The sequence below is a fragment of the Cavia porcellus genome, unplaced genomic scaffold (assembly GCF_034190915.1).
Source record: "Cavia porcellus strain 051 isolate PalLab524CR breed Dunkin Hartley unplaced genomic scaffold, mCavPor4.1 scaffold_1, whole genome shotgun sequence".
Taxonomy (NCBI): Eukaryota; Metazoa; Chordata; class Mammalia; order Rodentia; family Caviidae; genus Cavia; species Cavia porcellus.
This window is the reverse complement of record NW_026947484.1, coordinates 210,961,644-210,987,596: the sequence shown is the minus strand read 5'-3', so window position 1 is coordinate 210,987,596 and position 25,953 is coordinate 210,961,644. Positions and strand designations below refer to the sequence as shown.

The 25,953-nt window shown below is 41.5% G+C and overlaps 1 pseudogene; it reads right to left on the bottom strand.

Annotated features, from left to right (window-relative positions):
• Window positions 1–1,683: 1,683 nt before the first annotated feature.
• LOC111757713 (small ribosomal subunit protein uS5-like) lies at window positions 1,684–17,305 on the bottom strand (annotated as a pseudogene).
• Window positions 17,306–25,953: the final 8,648 nt, after the last annotated feature.

Sequence of the window (25,953 nt, the reverse complement as noted above, 5' to 3'; positions counted from 1 at the left end):
CCTGCATTCCTGGAGACAGCTGACCATCTGGTCACTCAAGAGTGATGAACCCAGATACTGCATGTGGCCGGCTGTGACTGAACTCTCCTCACTGGAGTGCACTTGTAACTGGCTGTGAAGTCCTTTGTGTACTGTTAGGCTGCCATTCATCACCGAGGGGCTTTACAGAGGCCTCCTCAGGTCAAGTTTAGCTTCGCACTGTCAGATGGCCTCAGCAGTAACTCACATACCACAAGCTGTTAGCAAACCTGCGCATCTAGGGAGCACTTACGAAAGTCATCAAAAATGAAGTCTGCTTTCCAAACTCTGGAAATACGGGTGTAGCATTGAAGCTGGCAGGATCTTAGCGGTTAGCTACCATGGGATTTAAAACTTTATCCCGTATCTCTAACCAAGCATTTGTACTGGGGACCTCCCTGCATTTCTGGAAGAAGGGCCGTACCCCATGTTTCCTTCTCACTACCTCAGTGTTCATGTGATGGCTTCGGCACTGGCACTCAGCCTCCTGCTGGGATGTCACTATTGTAAAGAAAAAAGGAAGAATACTGAAGGAACACTCTGAAGTGGTGATTGATACGGATGGTATACGGACTAGACAGATGTACGAGTCTATCAAAGCTCTTGAGTGATACACTAAAAATCTGTGAATTCCCTTGTATGAAAATGTATCCAAATAAACTGTAAAAAATATGTTGAACTCCAATAAGTTACAGTCTTGCAAAAGTACAGACTATGAAACATGTTGATATCAGAAATATATCAAAACTATCATATGGACTGATGGGTGACAGAGGGATTGATAGATGGCCCATTATGTGAGTGACAATTATGATTTAATATTAATTGCAGAATCTGTATGTTCCCTATAAAATTCTTGTGATTTTCCTGAACATATAAATACTAAATTTAAATGATTTATAATGAATTATATATGATAAATGTCAGTACAAATAATATATATTTTTACCTAGTAACCAATAAAACATTTAAAAGTTTTCATAATAAAATACTGGAGGACAGAACAGTTCTCCTAGGCCAAATGCATCATTTCACAGATGAGGAAGCCAATGCTCAGAGAGTGTGTCTGATCCTGTTATTCCACTGCTGAAGGTCCCTGAAGGCTGCCAGTGCCCTTCCTAAGAGCAGTCCGGCTCCCTAGCTCTGCACACAAAGCCACTTGGTGGCCTGTGCTCTGACCCCTGCGCTGAGTACATCTCCAAGCCGCCAAGCAGAAGAGCAGAGCTGGAATGAGACCCAGGCAAATGAGCAGGCTCATAACTTGATGCCCTTTCAATATGATTTTATTTTTAACTAATTGTTTACTTACTAAAGGATCATATGCACATGTAAAAGAGCCGACCGTGCCAAAAAGCTTGGAACAAAAGCAACAGTATTTTTATGGAGCGGAACCCCCACCCTATCATCCTATTATATCCAAGGAGAGTTACTTCCAGCTTTTTAAACTATCTCTACTTGCTTCCAGGTTTTTGGGTTGGTGATTCTCTCTTCGAGTCAGACATTAGCTGTTGATTTCCTCTTATTGACTCTTACCCTTCCCTTGCTCCTTCCTGTATTTTTCTAACATGGTTGTGCCCATATTTTATTAATCCTAAAATCCAGTGTTAATACAACTGTAAACATTGTTTGCTGATGATCAAGAAGCGTGTTGTGATTATCTCTTATTCACTTTATTTTTCTCATGTAGAAGCCCTGTGTTGTAGCTACAGCTAGAGCCTGAGGCCTCTGGACAGAGACTCCGGTGTGGACTTTTACAAGATGGTCTGTCTGCAAATTCCTACTGGGAGACTTGGTGAACACAGTCTCTTTCCAGAGGTCAGGGGTTTGGCAGCTGGATGTCTTGGAGATGATATCAATGGTGGCCTTCGTGAAGCTTCCCAGAGGAGCTGTGCAGCCCCTGGCAGAGGTATGGCAGGCTTCAGTGCAGCCATCAGAGAGGCAGCCTGGGCATGGGGCTTAGATGCTGACAGAGACATAGCAGCCCCTCATCTTGCAAGGCACAGTACGGGGCTTGCTGGTCTTGTTCCCCCCGCAGCTTCTCTGCAAACAGACAATGGAGAGCTCAGCTAGAATCACTGCCCTTCAGAGGCCAGTGGCTACCTCTTTGGAGCACTTTACACCCAGACCAGCATGACCATTGGGGACCCTAGGAGAAACAAACACCTTGAGCCTGGTCTGCTGTCCAGCACAAATTTGATTCTGCAGGACTGGGATCATCTTTGAGGATGTAGCCAGGAAAAAATCAATAGTCTCAGACTCCTTGATGGGCAAGGTGAAAAGATAAATCTCCTCCAGAGACATATCTTCATAGTCTTGACTGGCCAGCCCTACTTGGTGGTGGGGATCCACTCTGTCCTGGACCTTTCCACCTCAAATTCACAGGCCCGGCCCCTAGTGCACCCACAACCTCGAGGCTGATGCTGAAGTCTCCAGAGACGCTCCTCTAGTGTCCCATGCCTGGCTCTCAGGTCCCTCCTGGGGCACTGGTGATATCCCCATACGGTATTTTCCTGAGGAAGATACGTAAGTTTCTTTCTTCTGTATCTTTTAGTTTCTCTTGAGATTGATAATTGTCTCTGAATTTTTCATTTGCTTAGATTTCATTAAACCAATTGTTAGTTTTCCACACTCATTAACAGCTCTGTACAATACTTCTCCTTAAAGATGTTCACATGAGCAAATCAACTTTTGCTCTTGCTGTTTTAGGGCAGAACCACCTTGACTCTGACATCTCATAAATGGAAGTCTTCCAAAAGGATCTTCTGTATGATTTGTTTAAGAAGTTTCTAGAAGAGATGTTTGAGCACTGTGTGGAGAAAGAGTGGAGCAAAGGACCACCATGGAAGAGAAGCCGAGCCCCTCCAATTCCCAAGTTGCTGTGTGTTCTCTGGCTTAACGTAGCTTTGGCCAGAAGGAAAAAGACTGGCTTGGTAACCAAGCTACTGAAACAACAAGACTGGGTCTCAAGGAAGGAGGCACACAGTCCCGTCAGGAGTCTCTCTGGAGACCCCCTGTTCTCCAGGTGGAGGAGGAACTTAGCTGCCACCTCGTCAGAGAGAAGAAAACCATTGTCATGCTGCCAGCGGAAGAAATAACCAGGGCAAGTGTTTCGGCTGACCCAGTTTACATCATGCTCCCACCACGGCGGCCTAGGAAGCTCCATTTGGACTACAAAGGTTACCACGTGGAATTCCCTAAAAGAAAGGAAAGGAGGTGTCACAGGGCACCATGGGTGTCCTGCACACTTACTTCATTAACTGCCAGCTCGGCACCACTGTACTTCTCCTTGGATGAGAGGGCTAGCAAGCATAATGTCACTCACTTCCCAGACACCAAAGCGCACCTGCTGTGCGCCACTGGGTACTGGGAATTTAAAGAAGAAGACCTAGTCCCTGACCTCTGGGAGCTCACAGTCTAATTGTCAAGAAAGCCTAGTAATACACAATTGCAGTTCAGTATTCTGAGAGCCAGACACTCCAGACAGAGAAAGAAGGCTATGCTTTCCTCTGTGGAAAGTGTTTTGGAGTGGTGATGCAACCTGGATCTTGACAAACACAAATATTAATTCATCAGGCAAATAAGAACTGGGGAGTATTCTAAACAAGAGATGAGAGGCTGCAACATCTCAATGTTTTCATTTGTTTACAAAAATTACTGAGCACACTAGACACTTTACCTTAAGGATGCACCAAGGATGCAGTTCTGAACAAAACAAAGTCTCTGTTCTTTAGTTTGGGGTTATGATAACAGTCAAATCATCAGACACATAATTGTGTAATTATGAACCTGGATAGTTGCCATAGAAACAAAGTCCTAAGAGAGGCAGCATAGGTTAGCAGGATGGAGGACACTGTGGACTATATGAGGGCCAAGTAAAGCTCCAGATGACCAGACAGAAACAGAAAATGCAAATGTCTTGGACAGGACAACAAGTCCCTCATCCTTGTCTGGGACTGTTCCATGTTTGTCAATAGTTCTTCAACCCCTGTGCAGAGAATTATGAGTTCTAGAGTCCCTTCCTGCTTTCAGCAAGTTTAGCTTATCTGAGAATTTAAAATTTCCTTTTAAACACCAGAGAGACTCAAGTCAGGCTTGCTGTCTACTGAAGCCAGCTACAGTGTTCCAGTGCATTGGGAGCTTCTCCAAACCCTTCAGTTCAAACAGTTTTGAACAGTTTAGAGTCATGAGTCACCTTCTTCAATTTAGACCTGAGCTTATCTAATGACATGTGTTGAGTGTCCTGAACAGTTGGAGACATTATTCATGGTTGACTTTGGATACACTTCTTTTTCTACTATAAAAATGACTAGTATTGTTGATTCTACTTTGCAAACCCAGATTGCCAAGTTTTGTTCTTGTGCGTGAAATCACTAAATTGTGGTGAGTCATGGGTTGTCCCAGAACTTCTGGCTTCCTAACTGTGTGGGTTGAGTTCTGCTGACTCATGAACTTTAACAGCTGCTATTTCCAGGTTCACATTTCCATGGGATGCCCACCTGAAGCAGCTTATGTTGTTATGCTTCCTCTGGTGATGTCCAAAGCCAACTATCAGGCATTTCTTAGTTATTTTTCTTATGACTGAAACAAAAATACCCAATATCCACAGTTAAAGAAGAAAGGTTTATTTTGACTCATAGTTTGTGAGGTTTCAGTCCACAGTCAGCGGGCTCCAAGGCAGGGTGGCATAGCACAGGGACATCACAGAGGGGAAGCACTGGATGGCAAAGCAAGTCAGGAAGAAAGCTGAAAGGCAGTAAAGTAATGAAGCAGGGACTGGGGGGATTTAGCTCAGCGGCATAAGCGCCTGCCTTGCAAGTACGCAGTCCTGAGTTCAATCCCTGGTACCAATCAAAAAAACAAAAGTAATGAAGCAGCAGCATCAGCAACAGCAGCTTCTGTTCTGTTATGGTTTGGGTCTGGATGTCTCCCGGAAGTTTCATGTAGTCATGGGGAGATGGGGTTTTTGAACGTGGATTAGCTACATCTGCCCTACGGCAGGTAACCTGCATACAATTTAAGGGAGGGAAAGAGAGTAAGTCTCTGTCTTCCCCTTTTTGCTCTTGTTGCTTCTGTCCACCACCATGATGTGTTGCTGTCCCTGTGCCATATCTCCCTGACTTGGAGCCAGCTGATTATGGCCTGAAACCTCCACAAACTGTAAGCTCAATAAACCTTTCCTTCCTTAATTTTGAGCAGCAGATATTTTGTCTCAGCAACAAATAAAAAAACTAATAAAATCTAAGACTTGTCTCTTACTCCCAGCACAACATCGTCAATCCCAGCATTGAAAAGTCTCATCTATGATCACATGAGGCTTTGGGGGACATCTAGACACAAAACATAACAAAGGGCAAGTAGCCAACTAGGTATGGTCTGTCTTTGGGACCTGCTCATACCTCACATCTTTGCCTCTCTCCATGTCTCTTCTCTTTAAACACAGCTTCTATGATCTTAGCTCTAGTAACAAACTCCCCTGGAGATCACATGGGAGACAGGTGAGAGATGCAAGGAGAGAACCATCCTGTAGTGACTGACAGAAGACAGCAAATGAGTCAGGGCATGCAGAATGTCTACATATCCACCCCAAACTCTTCTTACACGGCTTGAAGGAGAGAGTCTCCCAGGGAAAGAGAAGGGTACCTGTGGGGACGCAGAGAGGTCTGGAGAGGAGGAGATCTGTAGAGAGCAGACAAACAACCATCCTCAGCTCTGGGCACCAGATAAGGACTAAACTTGAGAACCAAGTAAAGTCTTTCAGAGACTTTTAAATTCCCTATGCTGTTGTTTCTATTGTTCCCTCTGTGTCCCTATATTAATTAGCCCTAAACAAAGCCCTTAAATTGAGGGGGCCTGTTTTGATGCACAGCAAGAGGGGGTGCATTCCATTACTCCACAACCATTCTTGGAGGAAAATGACAGCCTCAAACTTGAGAGGATTACTGGGGAGTTTTTGAGTTCCCCAACAATCTCTAGAGCTGTGCAGTCCTCCTCACCTCCAAGTGCTTCATGTTGAAAACTAACTTCTTTCCTTACCTTTAATCCAATCTCCCATTGGAACAAAATAGGGAGAGAGGGTGCCTGGACCACCAGAACAGAAACAAGGAAGACTTCCTTCAAGAGGGAGATATATGTGAGCTTTTCAATTTACCACTGGCATTATAGAATGCGTGTGTGAGTCCCATATATCAGCCACAGGGCCAGGGTCAGTCTCTGTGGGTTATCAGGGCAAGAGTTTTGCAAAAGGAATAGCTACTTTCTATTTAGTTTTTGGAAGAAGGTAAGGAGAGCAAGTCCCAAGAGAAAAAGCCACTGGAAGAATGTTTTAGCGTCTGCTAGACCTGCTTCAGAGCCCATGATTTCCTTGCATTTATTCCTGAATGTGATTCTATTAACCAGGCACAAAAGGCAAACCCTTCACATTAATGACTCTAATGTGTGCTTACGAAGGTGGCTTCTACAAGCTAACTGCCGGTGTTAGCAACTTGGTCTCCTTTACTGAGCAGTAGTGTTACCTTGAGCAAATATCTAAATTCCCAAAGCTGTAAAATGGGGATTATAAACCCCTGACATGGGCAGGCTGACAGCAGCACAAATGTGACCTCCAATGAAATAACAACTGACACAATCATCTCAAGTTGGGTTCCTCACTTGTACTGCAAAGACAGCTGGCAGCCCTAATCCTGGGTAGGCAGACACCCCACATCTAGCCAGACAGCACTTACGTAACAGCTGACAGGCAAAGCCAAATATTATCAGCCAACAGAGGCACTTCTAAGATTTTGTTTTCTTAATATGGAAGAGGACTAGTCTGTAATTTTCAGCTCTAAAAGATGTGGTAGCTGGCTAGACCTAGTGGCACACACCTGTAATTCCAGCACTTGGAAGGCTGAGACAGGAGAATTTCTGAGTTCAAGTCCAGCCTGCGCTACAAAGTGAGCAAAACTCTGTCTCAAAAAGACAAAAACAAAAGAAAAGGTGGTAGCCAACCCCAAGGTGGCCTCTCCATGAGCCACTGTTCCAGGCACCCTTGGATAAGTCTCTCTTGCCGTAGAGCAGAGTTGGTCTGTGTAATGGACAGGAGGTGGCAGAGTGACAGACTGTCACTTTGGGGCTTCTCCTTGGTCTCTCTTGGACTACTCTCTCTGGAGGATGTTGGCCGACATCCCATGGCATGAACTTGGGAGGAGACTTATGCAGCAGAAACCAGGTTTTTGTCTGGGTTTAGTTTAGTTTGGTTTTGGTTTGGGGGTATAGTTTGAAGATGGTGTGTTTTTTTTGTTTTTGAGTACTGGGGATGAACTCAGGGATACTCTATCACTGAGCTATATTCCTGTTGGGGCACAATTATATGATTAGTACAGGCACAGTTACAGAATAGCAAACTTAGAGGTAGTTCATATTAAAAGCTAGGGTTCAGCTAGAGCCTTGTGACCATGATCCTGCTCTCTGTCACATAATGCCCTGCTAGCTTCAGTCAGCCTTGACTGTCTGAGTCTAGCTGCTTTTCTTCTGATAATGTCCTGGGCCTATTTGACTATTTCCCTTAATTAAGAAAATATATTGCTTCTAAGTAACTTCAAGCTTTGATTGGAATGAAGAAACCCAAAGACACTGTTAAACTCTGCTTGCTCTGCTTGAACCCTCTGCCCTCATCTCCAGGCTGTTCCTATTTTATGCTACACAATTCCTTTTAAACGAATATATTTAGAGTTCATTTTCCTGACAATATATGACTACATTCAACCCATGTAACCAATCATACAAGGCCTTATATTTCCTGCTTGTAAACTGTATTTAAACTGAACCCCAAACTGCCTCAGTGCTGATGATTTGGCCTGAGATTCCCATCAGCCCACTGGTGTAATAAACAATTGCCTTCTAGATTCCTCAGTGCAAAGCATCTTCCATTCTGTTTGATACTGGTTTTTCTGTGACATTGCAACCCTTTTTAATTGTTGAGAAAGTGCTTCACTGAGTTGTCTAGTTTGGGCTCACACTTGTGATCCATCTGTCTCAGCCTCAGAGGAACTGGGATGACAGCCTCTGTGCTCTGTTCCAGAACTGGTATCTTCAGTCAACATCCAGCAAGGCAGATGCCGAGGCTCCTGATGAGAGCCCAGAGGGTCCGCCTTCTGGAAGTTGGTTCTCCAGCCCCATTCTGGTGCTGCAGCTGTGGCCACCATCTTGACTGCAACCGACAGGAGAGCTTGCATTTGGAACATACAGAAGCACAGCCCCAGCTTCCCAACCCTCAGAAGGTGGGAGAAAATACACACATATTGCTTTGAAGTGCTGAGTCAGAGGTAGCTTTGGGGGCTGCGTAGCAATGCTTGACACAAAAATGCTCTCTCTTTCTTAAACCTCAGCCCCCAAAGCCAAACTGCACTACATCCCTGCCTACACCGTGGTAATATCAGGACTTCCTCACTGGGTTGGGAGGATTGAACAGGACACTACACAGACAGTGCCTGGTTGAGCCTAGGGCAGCACAGCGTCATCCGGTGATTTCACCAGTGTTGTACAGGGCATAGCCCCATGGACGGTGTGAGTGGTTGCTCTGGGTCCTAGCACCTGGGAAGCTTAGGGCAAAATGAAATGAGTGAAGGCTGGAGTGGAGAAGGTAGGAAAAGAGACCCTTAAGCACCTCCCCTGTCCAAGCAGCTTGCAGGGCACAAGGCTCTAGGGTCTAGATGCTAGCGTCAGGCTCTCTTGCTCAGTACAAGAGGGACAGGTCACATGAGGAAGACCCCCTTTTCTTGGCTCCTAAAAGATGAAAGAAATATCCAAAGGAGTAGAAATACATCTTACCAAGTGAAGCAAAGGACAGAAACAGGAAACCAGAGTGGCGAAAGGCATCTTTATCTGCTTCTCAATTTTGCTCCAGGACTACCTTGTTTGTTTGTATTTTCCACGTGCCAGACCAGAGCCGCTGGCAGAGACAGCACAGCTGTGAACAGCCGTGCACTCTGTGACTCAAAACACAGCGTCTCTTGTCCAGTATAGAGCTCCCTTTCCTGTTCTCCACAGGGTCCAGGAAGTTTGTATGTGTAATCCCATGGAGAAGTTAGTGGAATTCTGGTGAGTTAATTCCAACCTACCACTTCCAGGGCAACCCAAGGCAAGAATAAAGACATGTATGCTGTGATGGGAGCCAAGCGGTCCTAAGTCCAGCCAAGATGGTGGTTCACGGGAACAAAGGCCATGATCCAGGGGCCAACCTGAGTTTTATTAATTCTCTTTAAGGGAATGGCTTGGGGACAGTGACAGTGAGAGTGGCGAGAAATACAGGACTGCAGTGAGCTGGGCTAGCTAGGAGACCTGAGATCACCTCTGCCATACTCAGAGGGCAAGAAATGCAGAGAGAGTAATCTGCATAACAACTGAGGTAGCAGCTAATGTTTTGGGGTCAGTGCTTCAGCTCTGATGCAAAATCTTTTTTGCCCTGGGAAGTCACAGTCTCTTTCTCAAGGCTCAGCTCCAACTGACAGCATGGAGCATGGCTCTTCATTCCGCCTGGTTCAACCACATGTTTGGGGAATCACTGAACAGGGTAACACTGACCTGTCGCCTTGCTTCAGAGATCATCCATCAGTTCCTCAGCCAGCCCAACTTACAGTGCTTAAAGCCAGCTGAAGGTACAAAGAGCCTGGCCACCTCTGTACACAGCAATAAATGGAGACAGGGCCAAGTTTATCCAAAGCGGATAAACTCTTCTTTTCAAGGAGAGTCACGGAGAATAGTCTGGGTGGTTTCCCACAGTCCAGTATCTGCTTGAGGCCCACATCAAAGAGGAGCTATCCAGGAATGCACTCAGCTTTAGGGGCCACAACCCAGGAGGTTTATTACTGGGTCGTTCATTCTCAAGGTGCCACAACAGATGGGAAATAGTTTTAGGGACACAAGGAACAAAGGGAAGAATCTGACCTGCAAGCGTGTCAGTCAGAATGCCAACTAAATCAATTATGCAGAAGCAAAACTAAAGAACAATGGAAGGCCAAGTGTGATTAGGTAGACTGAGGAAAAGCGGCTTACTGGAGCAATTGGGGACTATTGTGGTGAATGTAGTCATCTGCTGAAACATTATTCTTTTTTTTTTAATTTTATTTAAAAGGAAAAAGAGAAAAAACAAAACAAAACAAAGCGGTGTAAGGGTACAAGTAATACAGAACCACAAAAAAAAAAAAAAAAAAAAAACAGTAAGAAATCACCAGTTAATAGATTACATATTATCATCTTAGAGATAGTTGCTCAAGTCACAGTATCAAAGCATACAAAGTGGACATTCAAACAGGGAGACCACAAACAGTTGTGTTCAATGATCCAACCAAAAACATTAATATGGTCAGCTATTTAACACCCCTAAACATACTTGCTGTTGTATCCTTTAGAGCACTTTTTTTTCCCTCTCTTTTTTACAACAAAATTTACACATTTGGGGTTTTATTACTCTTTAGTTCTTATTGCTTTTTTTTTTTTTTTGGAAGAGAATAAAGTCAAATATGGCAAAACAAAGCTGTCAGTCAAAACCAAGGATAGACATAGTACATGATGTAAAAACAGAGTACAAGGTTATCAACAATGGTTACCATAATGCCTCTTGCTTCCTTAAAAAGAATTGTCTATCTCATTAGGTATTATAAAGTTGAACAAAACAGTAGAGAACAAGACCAATAAAACTTAAACATTATAAACATTACAGGACTTCCAAAGGAGATAATAGTCAAACCAGAATGGGCATCTTAGTGAATCTTACTGCCTTCAAAGTAGTTGTCTATACCCTCAAACTTGATACTATCATACAGAATGGAACAGAGTCTAATCAGTCAAAACAAGATAATGGGAGTATTACAGGACTTCAGATCAAGTTAATAGAAAATCAAAAAAAGTTACTATAATATATCCTGCTAATTTTTTAAATTTTCCCCTTAATTAAAAAACCATAAAAAATAACTAAATAATTTTTTTAACGAATAAGGGAGAGATTGAGATAAAAGAGGACATAACAACATAACAATACAGGTCAAAGCATGACTGTGAAACATTATTCTTAAATACATTAGATGAAAACATCACAATTTTTATGGTGTCATCCCAGTGCCTAAATCAGACCCTAACACATAGGAGGTACTTGCTACTCTTTTTTCATTTTAAAGAGCATAAAACCAAAAATAAAATAGAACGGAGTTTGAGAAGCCTGGAGTCACCATCTTAGCCCCCTACAAGAAGTGTCACTGATCTCTAAGAATGCTTGCTTGCTATGTGACTCGCTTCCCCATTTGTCCCTGATTTGGTCAATTTTACCTGAACAATTGAACTTACCATAGTTCTGTACCATCTAAAAAAATAAATAAATAAAATAGAATAAAGCCAATCAAAACAAACCAGTATAAGTGACGCAGGACTTCAGAACAATACTAAATCAACAATGGTTACCGTAATGTCTCTTGTTGTCTTCAAAATAGCTTCTCACACTTTCAGACATAGTACAAATCAAACAAAATAGTACAGAATAGAATCAGTAAAAGCAAAACAATGAATGCAACAAAGGACTTCAAAACAAGACAATAGTAAATCCAAAATGGCTACAATAACATATCTTGTTGTCTGTGAAATAGCTGCCCATGCCATTGGATACAACAAAATCATAAAATAAAACAATAAAACCCAACCCAACAATACAATGAAAATGATACAAGACTTTGAAACAAAATAATAGGGAATTAACAATGGTTACCACCTTCAGGAGATCCCCGAGATGATACACTGGGTACTATGGTCCTCTGAATAGATCAGGCCACCTGCAAGGTCGGTGAAATGCCAAACACCAAAGCATCAGATTGCATTTCACCGCAAAAGTTGCCATTGCAGCCCATGTTTCTTACTGGGGGTGGAGGTGGGGGTGGTGGCTCTTCTTGTTCACCAGCCTGTGTGCCGGAAGGGGCTGGTGTTTGGATGGCCCTCCAGCGGCCCACGCATAGTGCTGATTGGCAGGGAGGGCCTGCTTCTTGGTGACTTCTCATTCTCTTCCCCTCAGTCCATGAATGGTGCTGACTCAGGGGAAAAGGCTGGGGATCTGGCTGCCCCGCCCCCCAGCAGCGGTGGTCACACATGGTACTGATTGGTGCTTACTACTTTGAATGAGAATGAATGAATGAGAATGTGACTCAAAATAGCTCAAGAAGTGCTAGTATATTACAAGTATGGTGAAGTGTATCATCAATCAGGAGGCTGAGGCAGGAGGATGTGAGTTTAAGTCCAGCCTGGGCTACATAGTGAATTCAAGACCAGTCTGAGCTGCATGGTGAAACCCTGCCTAAAAAAAGAAGAAAGAAAGAGGAAAGCGAATTCCAAAAGGTGTGAATTAGGCACAGATTTATGATTCACACTTTTTGTTTTAGCAGTCGTCTCCCATATAACTCAATAGTCGATGTGTACCACGCATTCCACTTGGACCTTTGGGTTCTTTTTGTCTCAGAACTTTACGCTGCACTCATTTGTTAGACAAATTAGGAAATGTATTCTAGCTTTGTGGGCTGTGGAAATAAAAGAGAAAAAAAGCGGGCTATTTCAAATATGTTACAGGACGGAATTAGTGTTTAAATTCATAGGTCAGTATCAACATACTAACAGAAATAACTGTCTCTGAAGAGTTGGAAAACACTGTATCATTAAAGGATAGAAATACTAAACTGGCTCCCTAAAATATGGCTGGCTCCCTAAAACATTAAAGAAAATGTTTTGGTAAGATCAACTAGCTAGGGTGCAGTGGTACACATCCCTAATCCCAGCACTCAGGAGGCTGAGGCAGGAGGACTACACTGAGTTCAAGGCCAGCCTGGGCTACAAAGTGAGTTCAAGACCAGCCTCAACCATACAGTGAAACCCTGCCTCAAAAAAAAACCCAAAAAACAAAACAAAAGAAACAAATAAAAAAAACTGGCCAGCTCAGTTTAAAATTCAGCTGGATTGCTGCCTGTATGCTATTCTATTTCCGTGAAAAGTAAAAATATAAACAATTTTAATATTTTTTTCTGCCACGTGACCACTACTTGTTTGACTAAAATTCTTCAATCTCTGTCTTTAGGACTTTGAATGATTTTAAAAGTCTCATGCTCAGTAAAGAAATCTCCCTACACGAGGAGATTCTGCAGCATGACGCTCAGGTCAGAGTCAGCAAGGACAGCGCGGCAGTCCCCTATCCACCGTCTGTCCACTGCCAAGTGAGCTGGAGCTTCCTCTGAGCACGACTTGGGAGCAGCACCATTATCTGGAGCCATTCTGTGCCGAGTGGCAGCCATCTGCTCCCCATGTGCCCTCTCTTTTTGAACAAATAAAACAGTCACCCCTCACAAAACCCATGAATTCATTGTCCTTCTAATTCTCTTTGCTCACCTTGGAGCAGTGACCCCTTGGACAGCAATTCTTGGGCTGTTGAGACTGGGTCACCGTGAGCACACCTTGGAAGCATTAAACATTTGTACATTTCCAGCACACAAAACACTCCTAGTTCCTTTATTGGAAACTTTTATCTTCCCATCTGTCTGTAATTGAATTACTCAGACGACATGCCAAGAGTAAGTGAACCATTATTTACTTGAGCCCAAGCTTAAAACACTAAATTTTAAAATGCTGTGTGATTTGTTGTAATACTGTTATTTATAGTCATAACATGTCCTGTTATCTTCATAGACAATCTACTATCTAAGTGAGGAATTTGGGAATAACAACTAAAAGAAGTAAATTAAATCCATCCATTTAGCAGTTATTACTATGCCTACTATCGGTTGACTTCATACCAATAGGACACAGAAGTACTTTTACACTGATTGAGAGAAATCCTGGGACATTTTCCTCTACCAGAAGGCACCTGCATCATGTATCTGCAATTCACTGATTTCTAACATTATATGTAGCCTTATTCTGATTTGCACTATAATTAATTTTTTCTAAGACAGGTCTCACAATGTAGTTCAAGCTGCCCTCAAACTCACAATTCTCTGCCTCAGCGTCCTGAATGCTAGGGTTACAAATGCCCAGCTCTATACGATTACCTTTTGAAGATAAGGGTTTTATAATTCTTATACTATGTGCCTAGTCTAGGCAACTAGTCTAGGGCAAAAAGATTCAAAATTTTTGTAATGGAGTCTTACTGTGTTTCCCACTAGTCTCGAACTGCTAGACTCTGGTGATGTTCTTGCAGTGGCCTCCCAAGAGCTGGGGCTACAGGTACGCACCACCAGGCCTGGCTCATTAGCACCTCTTTGGTTCTCTTTTCCATCAAAATAAATAAATAAAACCATGAAAGCACAACCTTGGTGAATCAGTGTCACCGTAGTCACAGCACTATGGAATTTGCCACTTTGGTGCTACTCATGGAAGAGACAGCGAAGTTGGAGAAGGAATCAGAGTCTCAGGTGTTCACACAGCATAAAAAGAGCAGGTGGTAAGACGAGGCCAGCATCCAGAAAGAATTACAAAGACCAAGGTCGGCAGCTTGGCTCTGACCTACCTTTAAAAATATTTCCTTAGAGGGAGAACACTATTTGTGATTGCTGCTTCATGTGAAAGTCTTACAGGATGTGGTGGTGCACACCTGTATCCCAGCGCTCAGCAGGCCGAGGCAGGAGGATCCACATGCATTCAACACCAACCCGGGATAATCGTGAGTTCAAGGCCAGCCTGAATTGCATGGTGAGACCCTGTCTCAAAAAAAGATTCTTCCTACAACCGCTATGAACACAGAGAAGTGAAGCAGACCTCAATACACATACAGACATACATATAAAAACGTACACACACATGTGTGTGCATATATGTGAATACACACAAATGTACTTATATGCATCTCTAATAAATGAAATAGTGTACATCAGAAGGAAAGTAATGGGGAGAAGTAGGGAGCCAGAGGAAAGCTGAGGCTCCTCCCACCTTAGGTCTTTGAAAGGGTTTCCTTTGCTTTTTCCTCACTAGAGAGAGATGCACCTCTGTGAGCCTGTTCGACTTTGTTGTTAGTTTGCAGTTCACCAAGCAGGAGAAGGAGCCAGGAACTGTTGAACAAAGGGGAACCTAGCCCTGGCTGCTGCCAGCAAGCTAGTTATGGTAGTGTTCATAATATGGAAAAGAAAACAAAGCTGCCTTGGGAGCCAGGTACAGTGGTGCACACACCTGCACTTCCTGCACTTGGGGGCAAAGGCAGGAGGATTGTAGCTCCAGCCCAGCCTGGATTTGATAGTGAGACCCTAGTTCCAATGAAAAGAAAAAAGGAAAAGTACCCTGAGTTTTTCCTTATTCCAACCACTCAAGTGGAAATTTCCTGAGAGCCCAGACTTGCATGCAGCTGTAACCCCACAGCTAAATATTTGTGATTGAATAAATGGGTATAAATTGCAGGATCAATAACTGAAATCAGTCAATATTGTTTTCCATGTGTAATGGAGAATATCAGAAAGTATAAGATGTGGTCTCTGACTGCAAGAAAATTGTAGCCAGATAGAAACATAGCATTAACAATTACGAAGGAATTAGGCAGCGGTGTGCCACAGGAGCGGTGGTGATAATGAAAGCTCAGTGTAGAACACTCTTGAAATGCTTCGAGAGCAGAGAAACGATGCCCAGCCAAATAGCCCTGCCTAATTACTGACTCCATTCTTTGAAAGGCACAGCGAGGTTATGGGGCACATTTCCAAAACTCTGAAGCTAGTTCCATTCATAAAGAAAAATTTAAGAATTGGTTAAATCCATCTGTCAGATCCCACAGAACAGCACCAGCTTCATTAGGAATAAAAGAAAAACAAAAAATAATTTTGTAATATAAGCATGGTGATCATATATTTGGAGCTCCAATTCAAGTCTAACGATAGAGCATCATTCTGCAATCGAGACGGGGACATTCTGTGTGATAAACACCTGTAAGTCATCTGATGAGTACAAATCCCACTTGTCGCAGGTAAGAAGTTGCTGTGACTCACAGTGCGCTCCAGTTCTTTGCTTTAGTGAACACTTCAGGAAATCTCACCTTATGAGAGAGCTTTAACTGATGGTTTAAAGGCAGGTTGGGTCACACGTGGTGGAGCATTTCTGTATGCTAGCCGTGTAGGAAGGCAAGGCAAGAGGATTGTGAGTTTGAGGCTAGTCTGGGCTACATAGCAAAACCTGGTTTTCAAAAATCGACTGAATGAGGTTGCAGGCTGATCTCCACGGGGCCCTGAGCAGCTTAAATTCAAAAGATCAGGGGATGAATGGGTCAAAGCTGTTTGATTTGTCTACCTGAACAGAGCAAGGCTGTATACCTGAAGATACAGTAGGGCTTCTCTGACTTTGTGGCAGCATCCTAGCACAGCTGCCCTGTCTATCTCTACATTCCTAAACATTTGACATGATGTTGTTTTTTGGGTATTGGTTTGTGTTTTTTTTTAGAAATGTGCTTGAATGGCAGAACATATTTCTTTTCTGCTTTGCTGGTCTCTGGATTGCTTTCTTCCTATATTGTCCTTAGGCAAGTTGCAGAATGAATGTTTGTCTGATATCCTCAAAACAGGTTTTGCTAAATTCCCCAGAGAACCAGAGCCATGCTAGAACTTTCAGAAGACACTGACAAGTCTCTTCAGATGAAAGCAAAAAGTCTCTTCTAAAGCTTTTTGTGTACTGCACTTCCTTTAGAAAGACAACAACAATGAAAAAAAAAACACCCTTTTTTTAAATAAACTAAAATAAGTTCAGAAAAATAAAAGTGTAGTTTGAGTCATTACAAGACATACACCTTTGTCACCACCATTTAGGCCAACTGACATCCTACAGCAGCGTCTCCTCGTGCTTGTTCTGATGACAAAATCCTCTCTCCTCAAAGCAGCCCCTTCTGAGTTCTAAAGGAAGCCTCAAATCTAATAAAATATCCAAATGTGTCTTCCAAGAACATAGATTAGCCTTGTTTGCTAAAATTATTTTTCTAAAAGTCTTTTTTAAGCTATAGATTCTTCCTCCAATTCTTTCTCTTTGTTTCTTTCTCTCTCTCTTTCTTTTGTTTTTTTGAGACAGGGTCTCTCGTGCAGGTCAGGCTGGCCTTGAGCTCACTTTGTAGCCCAGCCTAGTCTTGAACTCCCAACAATCCTCCAGCCTCAGTTTCCCACGTGCTGGGATTACAGATGTGCACAACCACACCTGGCTTCCCCCTTCCAATTCTCCTAACACCTTACCTGTTGAAGAACCCGGGACCCTTGACCTGTGTAATCTCCCACACTCGGAAGTCACTGGTAGTGGATCCGTGGATCAGGTTAGTAAGTTTCTGCATATTGGCAGCTGGATCCAGAGGTCTGATCAGATTCACTCTGATTGCTCTGGGAAGTCCAGGTGATGCGTTTTCCTCTATGTATGTCAGACACGTGTGAAACACACATCTGTTCTCTTTCTTTCTGTGAGGTCAGCAGCTGTTGATGCTCATTGACTATATTGATTAATTGGGGGAAAATAACTAAATAAAAATTTAAAAAAGAACTCATTCAATTTTGGGGGGGTTAGAAAATGGCAATATTCTATCATTCCTTTTATTAGTTGGAATACTTTTATATAAAGAGGATCCCCCAATTATTACTTAGTGACACAACGGCACTGTGCATGTAAAAAGGCAGGATAATCAGTTGATTCTTTCCCATTACTCTGTTTTTTAAGACAATTAATTAGCTTTCTATTGTTCTCCGAAATAGAATAATTCAAAAGAAGCAGACAGCAACATTATGCGTATGTGTATATATGCATATATGTACAGACAGGTATAAATGCAGTTCTGAACACATGGATGGATTTAAACATAAGCCTGGAGACATGATTAGATCTGACAGCACCTCACTATCTAGGATGACAAGATATTTGAGGCCCATCTTGAATACTTACTGCCTGTATAGAATCAGTTGTATCCCCAAAACCTCATATGCTAAAATTTTAACCCCCAGGACCTCAGAATTTGAGCGTGTTTGGAAACAGGGCCTTTGTAAAGGTGATCATTAGAGCAAGTTCTAATCTACTGTGACTGATTTCATCATGAAAAGGAGGAATCTGTTCACAGAAGCACATGCAGAGGAGACAGTGTGAGGAACTTCAGCTCTGACTGGCATCTGGAACCATCCTTGACAGCGCCTTGATTCTGGGCTTCTAGTTTCCAGAGCCATGGAGCAATATATTTCCATTGTTTAAACCACTAAGTTTGTGGTAATTTTTTTAGAAGTACCTTCCTCAAATCCCGAAATCAACCATTTCTCCAGGAAGTCCTGGACTCTCTCAGTGAGAGGCAACGTCACCACATTTGAAGACCACACTCTGGCTTCTAGGGACACATACTACTACAGGGTTGGTCATTATTCCTTGGCCCCCTCACTGGACATAAATAAGAAAGCTGATGGGAAAATGATGGTCTGTTTTTCTATATACCTAAGTAATTTTTTTTCTTTTTTCTTTAAAGTTCAATAATTTTACTAAATTTTATGTCTTGGTTTTGGTTGTTCTGGGTAAATATTCTCAGATCTATGGTATGTGCTTTCAATTTAATTTAATTTTTTAATTTAAGGAAAATGTCCTAAAGTTACGGTTTTAGTGTTTGTTCTGTTTACACACTTGGACTTCTTTTGAGGGTTTTTTTTTTTTTTTTTCTGTCTTTTTGTGACAGGGTCTTGCTATGCAGCTCAGGCTGGCCTTGGGCTCACTTTGTAGCCCCAGCTGATCGCAAACTTGCAGAGATTCTCCTGCCTCAGCCTCCTGAGTGCTGAGATTACAGGTGTGCACTACCATGCCTGGCTTTTTGGGGGACATTCTTATCTGTATATTGGACTAGGCTTCAGTTTCTCTTGAATTATTTCTGTATCATACTTTTTTTATTTTTAAAATTCTTATTCTTTTCATTTCTCTTAAGACATTATTTGTGTGTTTATTCCCCTACCTCCTGCCCCTTGTGACAGGACCTTACTCTGCATTCTGGGCTGACCTTGAACTCACTATGTAGACCAGGCGTGGCTTGAATTCATGGCAATCCTCCCACCTCAGCCTCTTCAGTGCTGGGATTACAGTTTGTGCTACCATCACTGACTTTTTCTCCCCTTTGTTTGTTTGTTTCTTTCTTTCTTTGTCTTTTTTCCTTTCTTCCGTTCTTCTTCTCCTTCTCCTTCTCCTTCTCCTTCTTTTCCTGCTCCTTCCCCTTCCCCTTCCCCTTCTCCTTCTCCTTCTTCGGACAGGGTCTGCCTCAAATCCACTATGCAGCACAGGCTGATCTTGAGCTCGTGGAGATCCTCCAGCCTCAGCTTCTCAAGGGCTGGAATCACAGGCATGCATCACCACACCCTGCTCTTTCGTGTTTTTCTGTTACTTTTACCTAATTCCATTTATTTTATTCTCTAATCATATTTTTATCTCACTTTTCTTTTTTATCTTCCTTTTCTTTCTTTTTCAAATTTTCCTGTTTTCACTTACTTCTTCCCCATCCTCTACATGCCTGTTAGTATTATTAAGCTTTATTATTTTTAGCTATTCTATTGACTATGCTTTTTCTGCTGAATTCTTTTCTATTATTAGCGCTGCTACAGTTGTTGCTTTGGTAGCTGTTTACTGAATGTCAATATTTGGTTTGTATTTGTGACTACATTGTTTTGCAGATCTGTTTCCTTTGTTAAGGATGGTACAGCTGTAACTATTATCAGCCCCTACAGTATGTCAGTGACCAGTTTGTCTTTGACTCTGATTATGCTGATTTCCTTTCTATTGTTAATATTAGCATAATTATTGCTTTTAACTGGTTTTTACTGTGTGTCAATATCTGATCTGTCTTCGTATTATTGTCAATATCATTTCTTTTCTGTGTGTGGTATCAAGGGATGAAACCCCAGAAGACCAGACACTTAGAAGATCCTTAAATATTATTCTGAGTAGTTTGAAGGAGGGTATAAACACCAAAACATAACCAAGTCCAAGAACACATCACAGAGAGAACCTAACTAAAGAGATCCTCACAATAGTGAGAATTTCTCTGCTCTAGCTGATCTTACACCCACAGTGCAAAAATAATAGCAACATAAGAAAGCAAGGCACAAGATCGTCCCCATAATTGTTAACTCCCCAAAAGTTGATCTTACAGATACTGAAGCAGAGGAGGCCAGAGTCACAGACCGGAAAAACCAAATAGCCAAAATATTTGAGGAGATAAACAACATGTAAGTACATGCATAAGATGTTTAAAATGCCCAGAGGACTTAATAGACAGAGAAAAAAATTTAATCAATGAGTATTTGGTGAGCTTAAAGAAGAAATAAACAATAAACTAATTGAGTTAAGCAAGACAGCACATGAATGATCACTTAGAAAGTATGGAAGGAAAGCAAGAAGATAAATGATACAAAAATTCAATGAAAGCATGGATAACTGACTTGATCACTGTGAGGATGGCGTGTCAGAAACAGAAGACACAGAACTGAGTGTGATGGCCCGTGCCTAGAATCCCAGCTCTTGGGAGACTGAGGCAGGAGGATCACCATGAATTTGAGGCCAGCTTGAGCTACATAAGTGAGTTCAAGGCTAGCTTACACTGCACGGCGAGACCCTGTCTCAAATACATAAATAAATAAATAATCCAAAACTTCAACAAGAGGAGGGACTACTAAGAGCCGTTAGAGACAAGCATCAAGTCACCTATAACGGCAACGCCATCTGAATAACTGCAGATTTCTCAGCACAAACCTTAAATACCAAGAGAGCTTGGAAGAATTTTTCAAGCCCTAAAAGAAAAAAATTGTCAACCCAGACTTTTATATCTTCTAAAATTAGCCTTCAAAACTGACGGAGAAGTAAAGACTTTCCATAACGAAGAAATACGTAACCACTCAGCAGGATTGCAAGAAATACATAAGCAATTACCAGACGCAGACAGGGAGGTTGCCAGCACCAAAGATCGCAAATGAAAGTATAGTTATAAATGGGAGAGTTGTTAAACAAAAGGAAAAAATAGAAGAATCAGCTCTGAATAAATGATGTAATGACAGCATTTAATCAACACCTTACAATAATAACTCTTGATGTCAATGGCCTCAGCTCAATCAAAAATCATAGACCAGGCGATTAGATTAAAACGTAACCCTAGGGCCCAGGGAAAGCCTGGAAAGCATGAGGTCATGTGTTCGATCCCCGTACCCTCAAAAAATAAAATAAAATAAATTTTAAAAAATAAAACGTAACCATATATCGCCTACGAAGTACATAGACTTAAAATGAAAACATAGGAAATAATATTCTATTCAAACAGAGCCTGAAAACAAGCAGGAGTAGCTATCTTACCTTCAGATACAGCAGTCTAAAACTGCTCAAAAGCTCAAAAGAGACAAAGATGACTACTACATACTGCCACAGAGCATAATTCAACAGGAAGAGGTAACAATTACACACGTATATATATATAAACAGATAGACAGATAGATAGATATACATATAAATATATGTGAACTGAAAGTTGGTGCACCTAACTCCATAAAACAGAAACCACTCGATATGACAGACAGACAGATATCAATAAAATCCTAGCAGGGTTGTGTCTTTTCACTCTCCCACTCACAAATATTCAGGTAACCCAGACCAAAAAAAAAAATCAGTGAAAAGTGGTAAGAGTTAAACTCTGCCATTGAACAAGTGGACTTGCCAGATATCTAACAGAATACTCATTTTTCTGAACCACACATAAAACTTTATCCAAAATAGACTATATCTTAGGCCATAAAGCATGCTTACATAAAAGCAAAAGAAATTAAATAATCCCCAGAGAAAGCCAAAGTATACACAAACACATGGAGATTAAATGATACAGAGTCTGTCAAAAAATGTATACAGACTTCAGGAAAAGAAAAACAGTACGATGCTTTTTCAACAGCTGATATTACACTCATATGGGGACCGTGGAGAATGCTTTACATTTCAAAAAAAACCCCACTACACTGCCAGCCCTTGGAGGAGAAATTGAAAATGCATATGCAGCAATCTCAGTGACCAGAGTCACTAAGGCAGCAGTACTAATAAATGTTTGGAAGCCAATAGGCACCCGCTTGAGCATCTCTTGTAATTGTAAGGCCTGTATTAAGCTCATTATGTCTCAGTAAATTTATTATTAAGATATTTATATGTCTATCTTTTCCTGAAATGTGTATACGTTTGTTGGGCAGACTCTGTATGTTATTTAATAATTAGTGAATCACAGGGAAAATCAGGGAAGACTAAAAATGCTCCTAGAATTAAATGACAGTGAAAGCACAACATAACAAAACATGGTCCACAATGAAAGCAGTTCTAAGAGGGCCAATTACAGCTGTACATGCACAAAAAGCATGTAGTGATCCCAAATGGGAAAATCTAATCACGTATTGCAAGGTCCTAGAAAAACAAGAACAATCTAAACCTGAAACTCATTGAGGGAAAGAACTTATATTTTCATTCATTTTTTTATTTTAATCTGAGACAGGGTCTCTCTAGATTGCCTAGGCTGGGCTCACACTAAATCTTTCTGCCTCAGCCTCTTGAGTAGCTGGGTTTATGGGCATGTGCCCCCATACCTGGCTCGATTTGTTGTTACTTGGGGATTTGGAGAGACTAGAAAATGATATCGCTGTTGCCATGATCCCAGCATCTTCTCGATCCTAATGATATGTTCTTAAAAATTACAGCGGAGAGTATGGTCCTCATACATCCAGAAAGAAGATGGCTCCAGACGCAGCCCACTGTGTCGCAGCTCTTAGCAGATCATCTGCTGCAGCTCCCGGTGGTCAGGTATGAAAAGCACCCATTTGAAATTCAGAGTAGGTGGCAGCTCGCAGATATTAAGTAGGAAGTAGATCCAATTGTCTAGTAATATTTTTTTTTGAGACAAGATCTTACTATGCAGTTTGGGCTGGTCTTTAACTCACTAAAAGCCCAGGCTAACCTCAAATTTGCAATGATGCTCCTGTTTCAGCCTCCCAAGTGCTGGGAATTTAGTAATTTTTAATGCCTTCTTATAGGGTTTATATAATTAAATGTTTAAATATATCCCAGAATATTACTCATTCCAGTTAAAATAAGTAGCTCAAAAGTACAAATAGTGGGTTTATTTTACATTGAGTATGAATACAAATTAAAATTTCCACATTGATTATTATATTCAAGGATTAGAAATATTCATTGAAAATAGCTACTTTTTTAAACAAATCTGAAAATCAGCCAAAAGCAACATCCACTTCAACCAGCTTGTGAATAGCTTTTTGAGTGAGCCAAAATACTTGAGTGCAAATTCTTAATTAACCAAGGAATAAAATATCTGGCAAAATAATGCACTAACAATGTAGTGAACTAACAAATGATAGAATTTTAAAAAGAAAGAAAGACATCTTTCTATAGTGACAAAAAATAACTATAACACAAGATGAAAATAACCTAAAAGCAAACAGAACATGTCATTAATAGAGTCCTCCATTATCTAGTGCTGCCCGCAGTGAAGAACCCGGCAAGTGTAATTCTGTTATCTTACCATAGGCAGCGTGCACCCCCTGTAAAATCCATCTCTTCATTTTCTGGTTGAAAAGATTATTGTAGAAAAGGCCTGCCAGGGATTGGAGGTCATGCTGATTTATTGGCAATTAAACCTGCAGGATTTCTGCACTCCGTTCAAAACAAAGTATTTGCGCTATTCAGCCAGGATGATTACGTAGTGGGCTATCTACTGAAACCCAGGAGTCTTTCTGTTACTGCACAACAGATACAACTGACATGGCTGTATTTAGAAAATTACTGCTATTTCTGTGAGGATTCTTGTATCTTCTTCAAATCGCCTCGACCCAAAGAATTACCTGTTAGTCAATTTAACAAAGTAGAATCTTACCAAGTGGTATATAATTCAGCTCGGAAGCATAAGAACCTTAGTAAAAATATAAACATGAACTCAAGGAAAATGGATGCATTAGTGAGTCTATAGGCGGTGTCCACAGGGCCTCGGCCCCGCTGTCTGCACTGATGGCTGGCTTGGATTGGTGCGTTAGCACTAGATATTCATTTAAGTAGCTTTTATGTACGCCATGCCTCACCACAACCCAAGAATCTCAGCTTAGCTGTTTAGGTCGTGTATGTCATTTATACACAAACTGGTCCTACAGATTTCCTACAGATGGTGGCAGGCTTAGGGGGTCAGGATGATGGAATCTCGAAACACAGGGGGGTGGGAAGAGAAGAAATTGGAAACAGGTTGGGTAAGGATGGAGCAAAGGGACCGAGTCAGCAACCGCACCTGTCAGGATGAATGCGATCGCACCTGAGTTAGTCCTCCTTGGACGCAGGGATGTACCATGGCATCTGCGCCCCACTCCACAGGACCATCTGCCTCAGCACAGCCTGCCTGCCTCATTCCCAGCATTTCTCTCCTTCAGAGGCCGGTGTGGCTAAGAGCTCACTGACCCTCATGTCCACTGTTTCATTCACTAAATATTAATTGGGACTTTAGTATGTGCTGAGTAGTGTATATATGTATATATTTAACATGCGGTATTTTATGTCATTGCAATGGACTGGGTTTGTTTTTTGTTTTGTTGCTTTAATTTACAATTTTTTTTTTTTTTTTTTTTTTTTTTTTGGTATCGGGGATTGAACTCACAGCCTCGTGATTGCAAGGCAGGCGCTTATGCCGCTGAGCTAAATCCGCGGCCCAATTTACAAAATTTTAAACAGGACTGAGGATATAGCTCAGTGACACAGCACCTGCTTGGCAATACAAGGTTCTGAGTTATAAATAAATAAAATAAAATTTTAAGAAAAGATGATATATTTATTTTAGAAGATATCGAAAAGTGTATAGAAAAAATTTGAATCCACATGTAAACCCAAAAGTACTGCTTATCTTCTCAGTTTTTTAAAAAATCTCTTCTATTGTTTTTAAATTGAACTATTTCAGACACACAAAATATTACAAATCAATAAAACCAAATATCCAGTGCTGGGCATGGAGACATATGCCTGTAATTCCATTACAAAATTTTACATAAATACCTCTCACCGTCAGTAAGACCCAGTGTGACATCATTCTCCACATCAAGATAAACACTTACAGTGGCAAAGCTCTTGGGAAGGAATCAGTCCTTTCTGAGTTCCTCAACTGAAAAAATGATGGGAAGGCCTCAGTCATATTTTAAAAGATCAAAATACAGCCATCCTAGATCACGGCAGCACTTAAGTACCTAGAGACAAAGAAAAGAGGACTCATTCATTAGGAAGTGTGAGAAATGTCTTAGGGTTGATTTTATTTAAATGCCAACATGAGGTGATCATTAGCATCTGCGAGAGCTATGCAAATAACACCACCTGAGGGGCAAAACCAACAAGGGATTGTTTCAGAGCAATTAATTCACTTCCAAGCTCCTTGTATTAACACCACCTTATTTCCCTAGCGTAGCCAGACAATTTGTTTTAAAAATCAACCAAAAAACTGTGATATTCTGCCAACAAGATTACAGGGGTGAAAGAGCAACCCCCGGTCAAATGCAAATTGTAGCCATGTTAGTATGCTAATGAGGTCAGTGATAAACTGAGGGTCAAATTCCCCTTCTTCATTTTAAATAGCACTTGAAAGGACTCCATTTCTAAGTGTTTTCTAAACCTAGGAGCAGCAGCAATTAAGGCTTGTTATGCGCACCTTATCTGCACATAATCTGTTCAACAATATGAAAAATTAATAGACGGGACTGAGCTAAAATGAGGCGTAATTTTGCGTAGTAATTTACGAGTTATGGGGAAATGTGGCTTAAGAGAGACATATTTAACCATTCTAAATCGGGAGCAAAATCTTTTAGAAATTTCTTGCGTTGCAATTTCAAATGTTATGTCTAGTTGAAGAAAATTTAAGGGGGAAGCCATGGAGGAAAATAGTGGAATGATATATTTTCACAAGAAGGAAGTAGA